General features: G+C 35.3%; 1 pseudogene; it reads left to right on the top strand.

Annotated features, from left to right (window-relative positions):
* Positions 1 to 3,412: 3,412 nt before the first annotated feature.
* LOC139859023 (ubiquitin-activating enzyme E1 2-like) lies at positions 3,413 to 5,997 on the top strand (annotated as a pseudogene).
* The last annotated feature ends 7,663 nt before the right edge of the window (positions 5,998 to 13,660 follow it).

Below are 13,660 nucleotides of genomic sequence, written 5' to 3'. Positions count from 1 at the left end.
AAGTATTAATATTATGAGATTATTATAATAAGACTTATAATAAGGATTAATTAATCATTTAATTATTATAAGGCTTAGTTATTATTTAATTATAATTTAATTATTAAATACTTATGATTTAATGATTATACTTAGAAACTTATGATATGATTAAGAATTCATTATTAATTAATAATACTTATGATATGATTAAAATTTATTATTAATTAATTATACTTATATTATGATTAATATTTAATTAATTAATTAAATACTGATGTTATACTAATTATATCATTTAAACTTATGTTAACTTTAATAATTCATTTTAATTTAATTAAACTTATGTTATGACATAATTATACACATTTGACTTTAATTAACATTATAACTTATATTATTAATATAACTTACACATTAAAATTCAATGTTGACTATGTTTGACCAAGGTTGACTTTTGAGTTGACTTTCGGTTGACTTTGACTTTCAGTTGACTTTTGTTGACTTTCTAATTAAGGAAACTTTTCAAAAATAGAAACTTCCTAAAATAGAAACTTTCCAAAAATGGAAACCCGCTAAAAATAGAAACTTTCTAAAAATAGAAAGTGTGTGTCTGTACGCTGTTCCGATCAAACCGATGCATGTTGAGTGTTGTTCTATGTCTACTTGCAACATGTACAATAGCTATCATACTAAGACTTGACCTAAGTTAATTATTTATATCGACCTGCTTTATTTATAGGTCGGCGTTGTGATCATTCTTGATCACTTTGCTTCGTTTGTTGTTCGCATATTTGTGTGGTTACTTCGTTTGCTATTAAGGTGAGTTATAGTCCCGTTTTTACATACTTTTCAAAGTATATTTTTGGGATGTGATTACACGCATTTTTATTTTACATTTAGACACAAGTGACAATTAAATTTAAATTATTCGTTATGAGTTGAACAAAAATATTCCCTAGTCTGGTAACTGTAATCACTGGTTTCTACTGGTGAACGCGAATCCTACGGATAGATCTATCGAGTTTGATAACCCCATTTCGAGCTAGTCGCGCTAGCAATTTATAATCGGAATGTTTAGTACTTCGTATTTAGTTGAAGATACACATGTTCAGTGTATATTATTATTGTGTTTGGCAAGGGTAAATAAAGGGTTAAGTGGTTACCAGGTGACTCATTGATAATGGAATAATGTTTTATGTTTTCTAACAATTTAAATCTTGTGGTCTAAAGCTTATTCGTTTATTTAAACCTATAATTCACTCAACATTTTTGTTGACAGTTTACTCGCATGTTTTCACATGTACTTGAGTTTGTTTGATGCTTCCGCTGTGTTAGAAGAGTCTGCATGCATTTGGGCAGATTTTGTTAAACAATTATGAAACTTTGAACTTGCATTCTATTTTTGAATAATTTAAACTTGTGGGTATTGTTGACAACGTTTTAATGTCAACTTTGGGTATTAATATGTTGGGTTGTTTAAAATAAATATTTTGGTATGTTTCCTTTTTAGAAAACTTTTGGCATAAAAGAATGCAACGTTGTTTATTAAATTCATTTAAGTCCGATCAAGCTTTGGGACCAAGTGACGGAGCCGTTAAGTGTTTTGACGGGGCCATCACAATGGGTCTTGTAAGTGGTCTTACGTGGGTTCGGGTTCGGGACGCTCTTTAGAAAAAGGGGGTTTCTTTGATCAGTTTAGAGAGCACGGTTTGGATCTGCTTTCGTCAAAAAATTACACCGGGGACGGGTCCAGTCATGGTTCGACCTTTTCGTTCAAGGCTAGCGAGGGCGTCGACACCAACACCATCAACGATGAGGTCCCGTTGTCATGTCCCAATTATAAAGCTGTGGACGACGTTGTCACTTAGTAGGGCTTGGTGTTGTTAGTATGTAGTGGTCCTGATAGCAAGATTGTTTGTTTCTTGCGTTTTCTTTCATGTATTTAGTCAGTGTTATCGTTGGTTCATGACGAGGCTCGGGTTTAGTTAGCATTTAGTTTGATTTTTTCGTTTAGATTTAGTTTTCTGCTCTCGAGTCACGTCTGTGTTTTTTTTTTTTTTTTTTCTCGTTTTTCTTTTTCTCTTTTCGTTTTTTGCCAAAAAATAAAAAAAATAAAATAAAATAAAATTAATAATAATAAAAAATAAAATAAATAAAAGCGAAAGAGTCATTCCAGATCTAGAATCTTAACCCCCAAACCCACTTGTGTCCATCAGGTCCGGAAAGAAGGCTATATTTGGTGCGTACAACATTACCCCGACCGCCAAATGAAATGTAAGTTGTACTACATAGTTCATATGTTAAACAATTTTTTTTTTTTTTTTTTTTTTTTTTTTTTTTGGTTTTTTGGTTTTTTGAAAGGCAATTTTTATGTTAAACGTTGTTACATTTGAAAAAAAAAAAGAAAAAAAAGATAAGAAAACTTACAACGATAGTGGCACCTATTGTCGCCATGATAGATGGTAGTCACATTTACCTTAACACTAACAACTTGTAATTATGAATTCAAGTCATGTTTAAATCAGATTCACAACATCCTAAGCGCCCATTAAACTTCCTATTAAGTGAAACTTCCATTCTAGAATATTACCTTAAGTTACACCTGAATTAGATTTTTTTGACATATGACAAAGATAGTTGATTAGTATCGTTTTGCAGCAATGGGCTTAATGTTGTTGTTTGGTGTTTCTTAGATAGATTTGAAACTGAGCTTGTGTCTATTAATATGCATTATTAGTGAAACATATGTATTAGTGTCGTATTGTCTCATAGTTAATAGTTTATTTCTTCAGTGAAACTTACATTTCTAGAATATAAAATTAGTTTATATCTGAGTTAGAAATAAATCGTATAGTCCAACATCACGTTCAACATATAAGTCCAAGAGTCCATCCTTTTCTAAAATCAATTGGTGATAGAGGGACTTCCCCTTAGACTTATATGCACAAATTTGTTTTGTCCCATGGCCGATGTGGGATAACTTCCCAACAGTGTTGTCTTCAATCTTAAAGATATTTGGTTAATTTTGAGTGTTATATTTCTTAATGTATATACCGGCTTTAGTGTTGGCCATAGTATAATAAATTCAGACTCTGTTTTCTGGCAAGTGCAAATAAGTAATTACATACTTACGTGCATTGCCTCATGGTTGATGAATTGTTCAACTTGATTTGGAAACAAATTGATTTAGCAAGTGTCATCCTAATGTGCACATAGGCACAATTATGAGGAAGGAAGAAATTTTATTGGACCTTGATATATGCTTATCTTATATGTTGGAAATAACTTGTGAATCTTGCTAGGGATCGGATGGCTTTGATAATATGCATTGTGTGTGTGTGCGTGCGTGCGTGCGTGTGTGTGTGTTCCTCGAATAATTCTAAAATTTTTGAATCATAGTTACTGAAGTTATAGCTTTTGAGGATTCATTATGTCACTTGATCTACTAAGGCAGCAAGATAGTCATACTTTGGTTTGTAAGTAAATCACTCAAGATGCTACAACTCCAGTATAAGTATATATTTAATTATCATGTTGATAAATCAGGTAGAATATTATTTTTCTACTTATCAGAGGCATGCTGATATATTAAAATGGTCAATTTGGTGTTATGAGCACTTTTTCCACCTTGTCATGATGACAGTTGTTTTTAGGCTAAATTGACGTTTCATCTCTATGTGATATTTCAGGCTGTGGTCTTTTTACTGATATCGACTTAAAAACAGCTATCGAATTCGATGATTACTGCCACAACCATAATCCTCCTATCGCTTTCATCAAGACCGAAGTCAGAGGACTTTTGGGGAACATTTTCTGTGATTTCGGCCCCGAGTTCACAGTAATTGATATCGACGGCGAGGAACCACATACGGGCATCATTGCATCTATCAGTAACGATAACCCTGCACTTATATAACATGTGTCGATGATGAAAGGCTCGAGTCTCAAGATGGTGATCTTGTATTTTCTGAAGTTAACGGGATGACAGAACTTAACGATGGAAAACCGAGAAAAAGTCAAAAGCTGCAGACCATATTCCTTTTTTCTAGAAGAAGAAGACGCAACCAATTTTGGCACATATGTAAAAGGCGGTATAGTTACTCAAGTAAAACACAACCGAAGGTTTTAAATTTTTAAGCCTTTGAAAGAAGCAATTATAGAACCAGCAAGATGCCGCCATCAGTACCAGACCTCCGTTTTGGTCAGCACCGAAGCGTTTTCCACGTCCGTTAGAGTTCTCTATTTCTGACCTAACCCATCTGAACTATGTATTGGCGGGGTCCATTCTTCGTGCTGTAACATTTGGCATCTCGATTCCTGATTGGGCTAATAATCCAACGAAACTGGCTGAGGCTGTAAATCAGGTTATTGTTCCCGATTTTCAACCAAAACAAGGTGTCAAAATCGAGACTGATGAGAATGCTACTAGTTTGTCATCTGCATCAATAGATGATTCTGCTGTTATTGAAGAACTAATCAAGAAACTAGAACAGACTAGAAAGAAACTTCCATCTGGATATATCATGAAACCTATTCAGTTTGAAAAGGTTACTACTTTTACTCATTTATGACTTTTTCGGAGGTGGCAATTTTGACCCATTTACATATTTTTGAGTTATGGTCTATCTTTAACTGGTCAAGTGGGTCGAATGTGTCAGGAGTTACGTCTGTTTTTTCTAATATCCAGCTAGGGTGTTCATCGATTCGGTTTCCTCGGTTTATTCGGTTCGGTTATGTAACTTTTGGAGGCAAAACCGAAACCCGACACTGAAACCGAATTCAGTTTTAAAACCCAACCGAAAACCGAATGCGAATTCGGTTCGGTAATCCGAAAAACCCAAAAAATCATAATGTAACAAAAATAAGCATAACAAACCGATTTTAATTTCCACTTTTGATTTCAAAATCGGTTTTAGTCTATATACATTAATAATTTAATATAAAATTAGTTGAATTTGGTTTCCAGTTTAAACGATCAATAAAGTAGAAATGAAAACTGAAATCAAATCTTGGAAACTGAACCGAAACCGAACCGAAAACAGAATTCAAATTCGTTTTTTTTTTTCCGGTTTTCATTCGGTTCAGTTTTCGGATTAATCGGTTTGAAACCAAATACTGCACACCCGTAATCGAGCTTCCTAAATCATTTGTAGATAAGAGTTCAATTATCATGGTGATAATACTGCTTTACTTGCCATACTTAAAATAAAAGCTTTTTCTGTTAATAATTTTTTGTTTTAATAAAAAAAACATTTTTGCGGGCCAACACATCACAATTTAGTCTTTTTCAACCTGAACCCGTTTGGACATGTTATCCAACTAATTCACTCCGCCCATTTTGCCACCTCTAATATACATTCTGCCTTTGTTAATACCTACACTAATACATCCTTTCGTACATAAACATTTAAAAACACAATTAAACGTCATCGTTTTATTGCATATTGCAGGATGACGACACAAATTTTCACATGGATTTCATAGCTGGACTGGCTAACATAAACTAAGAGCCAAATTCATAGCTGGAGGAATCATTCCTATTATTGCCACCTCAACCGCAATGGCAACAGGTTTGGTCTGTGTCTCGAGCTCTACAAAGTTATTAACGGGTCCCACAAGGTTGAAGACTATCGTAACACATTCGCCAACCTGGCACTCCCTCTTTTCTCCATGGCTGAACCGGTCCCACCAAAAGTCATCAAGCACCAGGGCCTGAGTTGGTCTGTGTGGGACCGGTGGTCGATTGAGGGTAACCCTAGTTTAAGGGAGCTTATTAATTGGCTTGCAGATAAGGGACTTGATGCTTATAGTGTTTCATGCAGAAGCTGTTTGTTATACAACAGTATGTTCCCGAGGCACCGAGATCAAATGGATAAGAAGGTGGTGGATTTGGCTCGGGATGTGGCGAAGATGGAGATTTCGCCGTATCGCCGCCACCTGGACCTGATGGTTGCTTGTGAAGATGAAGAAGAAAACGACGTTGATATCCCTCAAGTATCTGTTTACTTCCGTTAACTGATTTGACGACAGGTTAGGTGTAATATGATTGATAAACCCAAATTGTTAGGAAAAGTTGGTCAAACTAACTCTGTGTGAATTCCGTTTACTGCCACTTTATACTGTCTCATATGAATTTGATGATTGATGGGATGATGACTATTTTAAAAGCCATCAGGTTTGAACCCTAATGAATCTTGGGTAAACAATGTCATACGACCAAATGTGTCTTGTGTCACTTTGTTATAAGGCGTATGGAAGCCTAAACAATGCTGTGTGAATTTATGTTGATTGAAAAGGTTGCTCGCGTTATGATTTTCGAGTTCGAGGTCAAATTAGCTGAAAGCTTAAACTCAATTGAAGTAAGGTTGGACTCGTTTAGAGTTTTAGGATGTAAATTTGGATCCATAAAAAATTACATTATGTGCGTGCTTACTTTTGATACTATTATTTACTGTATACTTGAGACCATGGTCCCCCATATCATCTTGTTAGTTGCTCTATCGACACATGAAGCTTTTCAGAATCCAACATCTTCTGTTTAAAGATTTTTTTTTTTTTTTCAATTTATGTGATATACTCCATATAAGATTATTTTTTTTTTTTCAATTTATGTGATATACTCCATCTTTGATTAATATTTTCATATGTATTGTTTGTGAGAGAGTGTTGATATTGCTCCATTTCACACGCCCGCGCATATATATATATATATATATATATATATATATATATATATATATATATATATATATATATATATATATATATATATATATATATATATATATATATACTAGATTTATGAGCCCGTGCGTTGCACGGGGACTCATCCAAAAACTTTATATAGTATTTTGCAAATGTATATGAAATAACGATATTATACGGTCATTATCGTAAGTACTGTTGTGAGTTGAATTTGTAAAGTATAAAAAATACACATCACCAAAATGTTGATAATATTTGTTCATAAAGTTATTCATAACACAGACGGTTGCAGGTCGGGTTTTGGGGTATAAACATAAGAAATGGTTTGTACCAAGTGCCGCCAATTCCTTTTCTTCCAAACCCTTTGTAAGAATTAGACTGCATCGACTGGGCTTGTGTTTTGCTATTGCATTTTTAAATTTCTTGATCTGTAACATTGTCAAAATCCTTGGGTTCAGATTGTCATCCTTTTTACAGAAGGTGACATAAGTTGATACTTATGTGCAACATAGACAAAATTATTGTGATACTTTTCCAGTGCATGTTGCATTTTATTGATAATAGATGTGTCAGTGACTATAATAGAAAATATTAAGTCAAGAAAATAGTTCCAAGTTATCGAAAATCAGAAAAAATGCTTTTTCTAACTTGTTTTATTAAACAGAAAAATAGATTTTAATTCTAGCAAACTGGATTAGCAAGATCACACACATACCATTATAATACAAAATTCCTAACGTGACAATTAGAAATGGAGGACTCGATTGTAATGTGTAAATATGCATACAAGTTAAATAAAAATCCGTGAGTGGAGTTGAACTAACATATGATGAGTAAAACGTTGGTCAACCGTGCTTCTCTGCAGTAAACAACTCAAAATTTAAATCGATAAACATCACAAATTCTCAAACGCACGGCTGTAGCATTATGCTTGAAAAGAAGGCTTTGGTTACCTCAACCTATTAACAAAACACATCAACTATCAAACATTAAATCTAAAATGATACATCAATCTACATGCACCTGATGCAATATATAGTAATGCTTACCTCAATCAGGTGTGCACACTTATTCTTCGAAGAGCACATGGGCAGCATAATAACCTTGAAAAAGAAACATATATCACAAATCTAAAAAATGAAACAAACGTAATAACACAAGTCAAATAACATAAACAATTAATAGCACCTCACACCACCTACTTTATTCTAAATGAGGATTATTTAAAAAAAAAAGTTAGCTCGTTGAAGCGCAGTCCCTTTGTAACCACAAAAATAACAAACACAAAGACACTAAAAGAAAATAAGATAAGCGTATTCTGATGTATCGGTGGAAACCTTTTACACCTAACACAAACCTCGTGTAAAACGGATTGGCTAACATTTTTTTTCTTTGTTTTTTGAAATATGACATTATCATTATACCTCTACAAATTGAGACAGCAAATAAGCACATAAACAAAGGAATGACCAAAAATTGCAGAGGTATATATTATACGTTAAACACAAAGCATGTTGGAAACTAAACTTGGTTTGAGCTATGTGTTTTAGATTTGAGCTTGCAAGTATCCAAGTATTTTGGATCAAGATTGTAGTCCATTATGTAGAAACTTCTTGTAATATCTAGTAGTGAAAGTGTATAGAAAAATCTTGTAAAATATCTAAAGATAATACTTAGAAAATATCTATATTAGTCGATGATGGAGAGTTCTAGACTACTCCATTGAGTAGTATAAATAGAGGGCTTCACCCCTCATTTGTAACCAAGCAAAGCAATTAAGCAATAAAACAAAGTTTTCAAGATCAATCAAACTTCTAAATTATCAATCCTCTCTTCCACAAATAATATACCTAGCCTCCTATTTCTAACAAATTGGTATCAAGAGCTTGGTTCGACAAGATGATGGCCAACAATGTCATCACATTTCCTCGCCTCACAAAGGATAATTATGATCGATGGAGCATCCAAATGAAGACCTTCCTAGGTGGACAAGACCTATGGGAGATTGTGGAGGAAGGCTATGAGGAACCTGCAGAAAAAGGTCCTCTCAGCAAGGAGAAAAAATTAATGAAGACGAATGATCAAAAAGCTCTTTCCATCATCCAACAAAGTGTAGATGATGGAGCTTTTGAGAAAATTGCAAGTGCAACCACCGCCAAGAAAGCATGGGAGATCTTGGAGAATTCTCACAAGGGAGTTGATAAGGTGAAAAAGGTTCGACTACAAACACTACGAAGTGAGTTCGAATCTTTAAATAAGAAAGACTCAGAATCAATTTCTGATTATTTTACAAGAGTCTTGGCGGTTGTCAATCAATTAAAGAGGAATGGTGAAACTCTAAGTGATGTAAGAGTCATTGAGATGATTCTTAGATCATTAGATTCAAAATTCGACTATATAGTCGTAGCCATTGAAGAATCTAAAGATCTAGAATCAATGACTATCGATGAACTCATGTGTTCACTACAAGCCCATGAAGAGAGGTTTAATAAGAAAAGTAAAGAGCCTTTGGAGCAAGCTTTACAAGCAAAACTCTCTTTCAAGGAAGAGAGCAGTGAAAAGACTCATCAAACGAGTCAACGAGGACGAGGACAAGGATATATCAAACGTGGAGGTTATAGTTCTTACGAAAATGAAGAAAGAAGTCAAAATTTTCACCCGACAAGAGGTCGCGGGAGAGGCTACACAAGTAGAAGGCCAAGGTATGACAATTCTCAAACCAAATGCTATAATTGTCATAAATTTGGCCACTATGCTTCGGAATGCGAGAAGTCAAACAATTACGTGCAAGAAAGAGAAAATTTAGTGCAAGAAGATACCGAAGCCGTGAAAAACACTTTGTTACTAGCATGTAAAGGTGAAGATAACGGAGAATCAAATTTGTGGTATCTCGACACGGGTGCAAGCAACCATATGTGCGGTGACAAAAACATGTTTGTGGAGTTAGACGAGGTAATTAGTGGAAATATCACCTTCGGAGATTCCTCTAAAGTCCCGGTTAAAGGCAAAGGTAAGATTCTCATCCGCTTGAAAAATGGAAGGCATCAATTTATCTCTAACGTGTATTATGTGCCCAATTTGAAGACCAATATACTGAGTATTGGACAACTCTTAGAGAAAGGCTATGATATTCACATGATAAATCCTACCCTTTCTTTAAGAGACCAAAAAGGAGGTTTGATTGCTAAAGTGCCAATGTCAACGAATAGGATGTTTCTGCTAAATATTCAACATGACATTCCAAGATGTTTAAAAGCATGTTTTAAAGATAATTCTTGGCTTTGGCACATGAGATATGGGCACTTAAATTTTGGAGGCTTAAAATTATTATCAAGTAAAGGAATGGTGAAGGGTTTGCCTCCAATTAATCATTCAGATCAAATATGTGAGGGATGCCTTCTAAGAAAGCACTTCCGAAACAGTTTTCCAATAGAGGCTTCTAGTAGAGCGAAGAAACCTCTAGAACTTATTCACACGGATGTATGTGGACCCATCAGTCCACCGTATTTCGGTAAAAATAGATATTTTCTTCTATTCATTGATGATTTTAGTCGAAAGACATGGGTCTATTTTCTAAAAGAGAAGTCGGAAGCTTTTGGAATGTTCAAGAAGTTTAAAGCATTTGTGGAGAATCAAAGTGGTCTCACCATAAAGGCGATGAGATCCGATCGTGGAGGAGAGTTCACATCCAAGGAATTCAAGGAATTTTGTGACAACAATGGGTTACGATGTCCTCTAACTCTTCCGTATTCACCTGAACAAAATGGTGTTGCGGAAAGAAAAAATAGGACCGTTCTTGATATGGCCCGGAGTATGTTAAAGAGCAAAAGGATGCCTAAGGAATTTTGGGCTGAGATAGTAGACTGTGCGATCTATCTTGCAAATCGCCCTCCCACTAGAAGCGTCAAGAACAAAACGCCCATTGAAGCTTGGAGTGGAAGGAAGCCCGACATCTCACACCTTCGAGTGTTCGGAAGTGTGGCATATACTCATGTGCCAGATCAGAAGAGGACGAAGCTCGATGATAAAAGCGAGAAACTCATATTCGTGGGCTATGACTTAAGTTCGAAGGGTTACAAGTTATACAATCCCAAGACCGGTAAAGTAATCTTAAGTCGAGATGTGGTGTTCGATGAAGAAGCAACATGGGATTGGAATGTTCCCGAAGAGGAGAACTACGACTTTCTCCCTTATCCATTCGAAAGTACTGCAAGCAACGAAGAATATCTAGAAGTTCAAGAACCTTCTAGTACAACATCTCCGCACTCTCCACGTACTCCAACCACTACACCTAATGAAGTGACACCAACATCAGGAGGAGAATCAAGTAGGCTACAACATCACACAAGGAGCATTAGGGAGTTGTACGAGGTAACCCAGCCTATGGAGGATCTATCATTGTTCTGCCTTCTTGCCAATTGTGAGCCAATAAGTTATGAAGACGCAGCAAAAAGCCAAAAGTGGAAACGTGCTATGGACGAAGAGATTCAAGCAATCGAGAAGAATAATACGTGGAATCTTGCCACACTACCGAAGGGACATAAGGCTATTGGTGTAAAATGGGTGTACAAGGCCAAGAAGAATTCCAATGGTGAAGTTGAAAGATATAAGGCAAGGTTGGTGGCGAAGGGATATAGTCAACGAGCCGGCATAGACTATGACGAGGTATTTGCTCCTGTCGCTCGTCTAGAAACTATAAGATTAATAATCTCACTTGCGGTTCAGCATAATTGGAAGATTTATCAAATGGATGTCAAATCCGCGTTCCTTAATGGCCACTTAGAAGAAGACGTCTATATAGAACAACCTTTGAGATACATCGTGAAAGGCCAAGAGAATAAGGTGCTAAAATTGAAAAAGGCCTTATACGGGTTGAAGCAAGTGCCTCGGGCATGGAATAGCATGATAGACAAGTATTTCCAGCAGAATGACTTTACAAAATGCCCACATGAGCATGCCCTCTACACCAAAGTTAGAAATGATGGAGATGTTATAATTGTGTGCCTATACGTGGATGACTTGATATTCACCGGTAGTAATCCCAAAATGTTTGAGGAGTTCAAGAAATCAATGGTTCGGGAGTTCGAGATGACCGACATTGGACTTATGGCTTACTATCTTGGGATTGAGGTAAAACAAAAGAAAGAAGGAATATTCATATCCCAAGAAGGTTATGCGAATGAGGTGCTCAAGAAGTTTAAGATGAATGACTGCAAGTCAATGAACACACCGGTGGATTGCAATCTTAAATTGTCAAAAGATGATGAAGGATACTTGGTGGACCCAACACAATACAAGAGTTTGGTTGGAAGTCTGAGGTACCTAACCTGCACGAGGCCAGATATTCTCTACGGAGTTGGACTAGTAAGTCGATACATGGAAGCACCTACAATAAATCACTTGAAGGCGGCCAAGAGGATACTTCGCTACATCAAAGGTACGATTGACTATGGCCTGTTTTATTCGCCTTCTGAGCACTTCAAGCTAGTTGGATACAGTGATAGTGATTGGGCTGGAGACATAGATGATCGTAAGAGTACGAGTGATCTCGTGTTCTATATGGGAGATACGGCGTTCACATGGAGCTCGAAGAAGCAACCCATTGTGACTCTGTCAACGTGTGAAGCCGAGTTTGTAGCAGCAACATCGTGCACCTGTCATGCAATATGGCTCAGGAAGTTACTAAATGAGCTTAAGTTTTTCCAAAAGGAAGCTACGGAGATATATGTGTATAACAAGTCTGCGATTGCTCTAGCAAAGAATCCAGTCTTCCATGATCGAAGCAAGCACATCGATACAAAATACCATTTCATCAGGAAGTGTGTTACAAATAAAGAGGTGCAAATAAAGTACACGAAGTCATTTGACCAAGTTGCTGATATTTTCACAAAGCCTCTAAAACACGAGATGTTTCAGAGACTACGAAATATGCTCGGAGTAACTAAATCAAGTTTAAGGGGGCTGTTGGAAACTAAACTTGATTTGGGCTATGTGTTTTAGATTTGGGCTTGCAAGTATCCAAGTATTTTGGATCAAGATTGTAGTCCATTATGTAGAAACTTCTTGTAATATCTAGTAGTGAACGTGTATAGAAAAATCTTGTAAAATATCTAAAGATAATACTTAGAAAATATCTAGATAATGCTTAGGAAATATCTAGATATTAGTAGATGATGGAGAGTTCTAGACTACTCCATTGAGTAGTATAAATAGAGGGCTTCACCCCTCATTTGTAATCAAGCAAAGCAATTAAGCAATAAAACAAAGTTTTCAAGATCAATCAAACTTCTAAATTATCAATCATCTCTTCCACAAATAATATACCTAGCCTCCTATTTCTAACAAAGCACATATGATACCAAAAAGTTTTAAATGTCATCCTCCATGACATTTAAAAAAATGAATATGTTATTAAAAAAACAACACAATGTGATTAGAATCTAATTTTTGCATAAAAATGAAGATTATTCGAACCAAAAAGTTTTAATTTTTTGAAGTATATGATACCTCAGAACATTTCCATTGCTGTGTTCATAACCTCTGGTCATGGTTCCATTGAATGTCACTGTCTACAAACAAAATCTTTATGTTTAACAAAAGATATAAACCACCTGCACTCATGACACAACACAAAGAACCACCATATCCAATATATATCAAATTACCAAATTTCCAAACCCTATTCAACAAAATACTTGCTAGTCAACAAAAACCACCACATACACCTAAAATTAAATGGAAGCACCAAAAAATGTAGTATTGAGCAAAATCTGGAAAATACCTAAAAAAATAACAAATAATATTGAAAAAATATCGCATGAACATCAAACGCAATAATACACCATGAGTAAAACGCAAAATCTGGAAAATACCTAAATAAATAACAAAAGGATGGAACCAATATACACTTAGGGGCTGTTTACTTTTTTTTTTTTTTTTATATTAAGCTCTGTATGGATATAAATGGCAGAAT

This window comes from Rutidosis leptorrhynchoides, chromosome 7, assembly GCF_046630445.1.
Source record: "Rutidosis leptorrhynchoides isolate AG116_Rl617_1_P2 chromosome 7, CSIRO_AGI_Rlap_v1, whole genome shotgun sequence".
In the NCBI taxonomy this organism is placed as follows: Eukaryota; Viridiplantae; Streptophyta; class Magnoliopsida; order Asterales; family Asteraceae; genus Rutidosis; species Rutidosis leptorrhynchoides.
The sequence above is the reverse complement of the archived record's forward strand: the minus strand, read 5'-3'. Positions and strand labels throughout refer to the sequence as shown.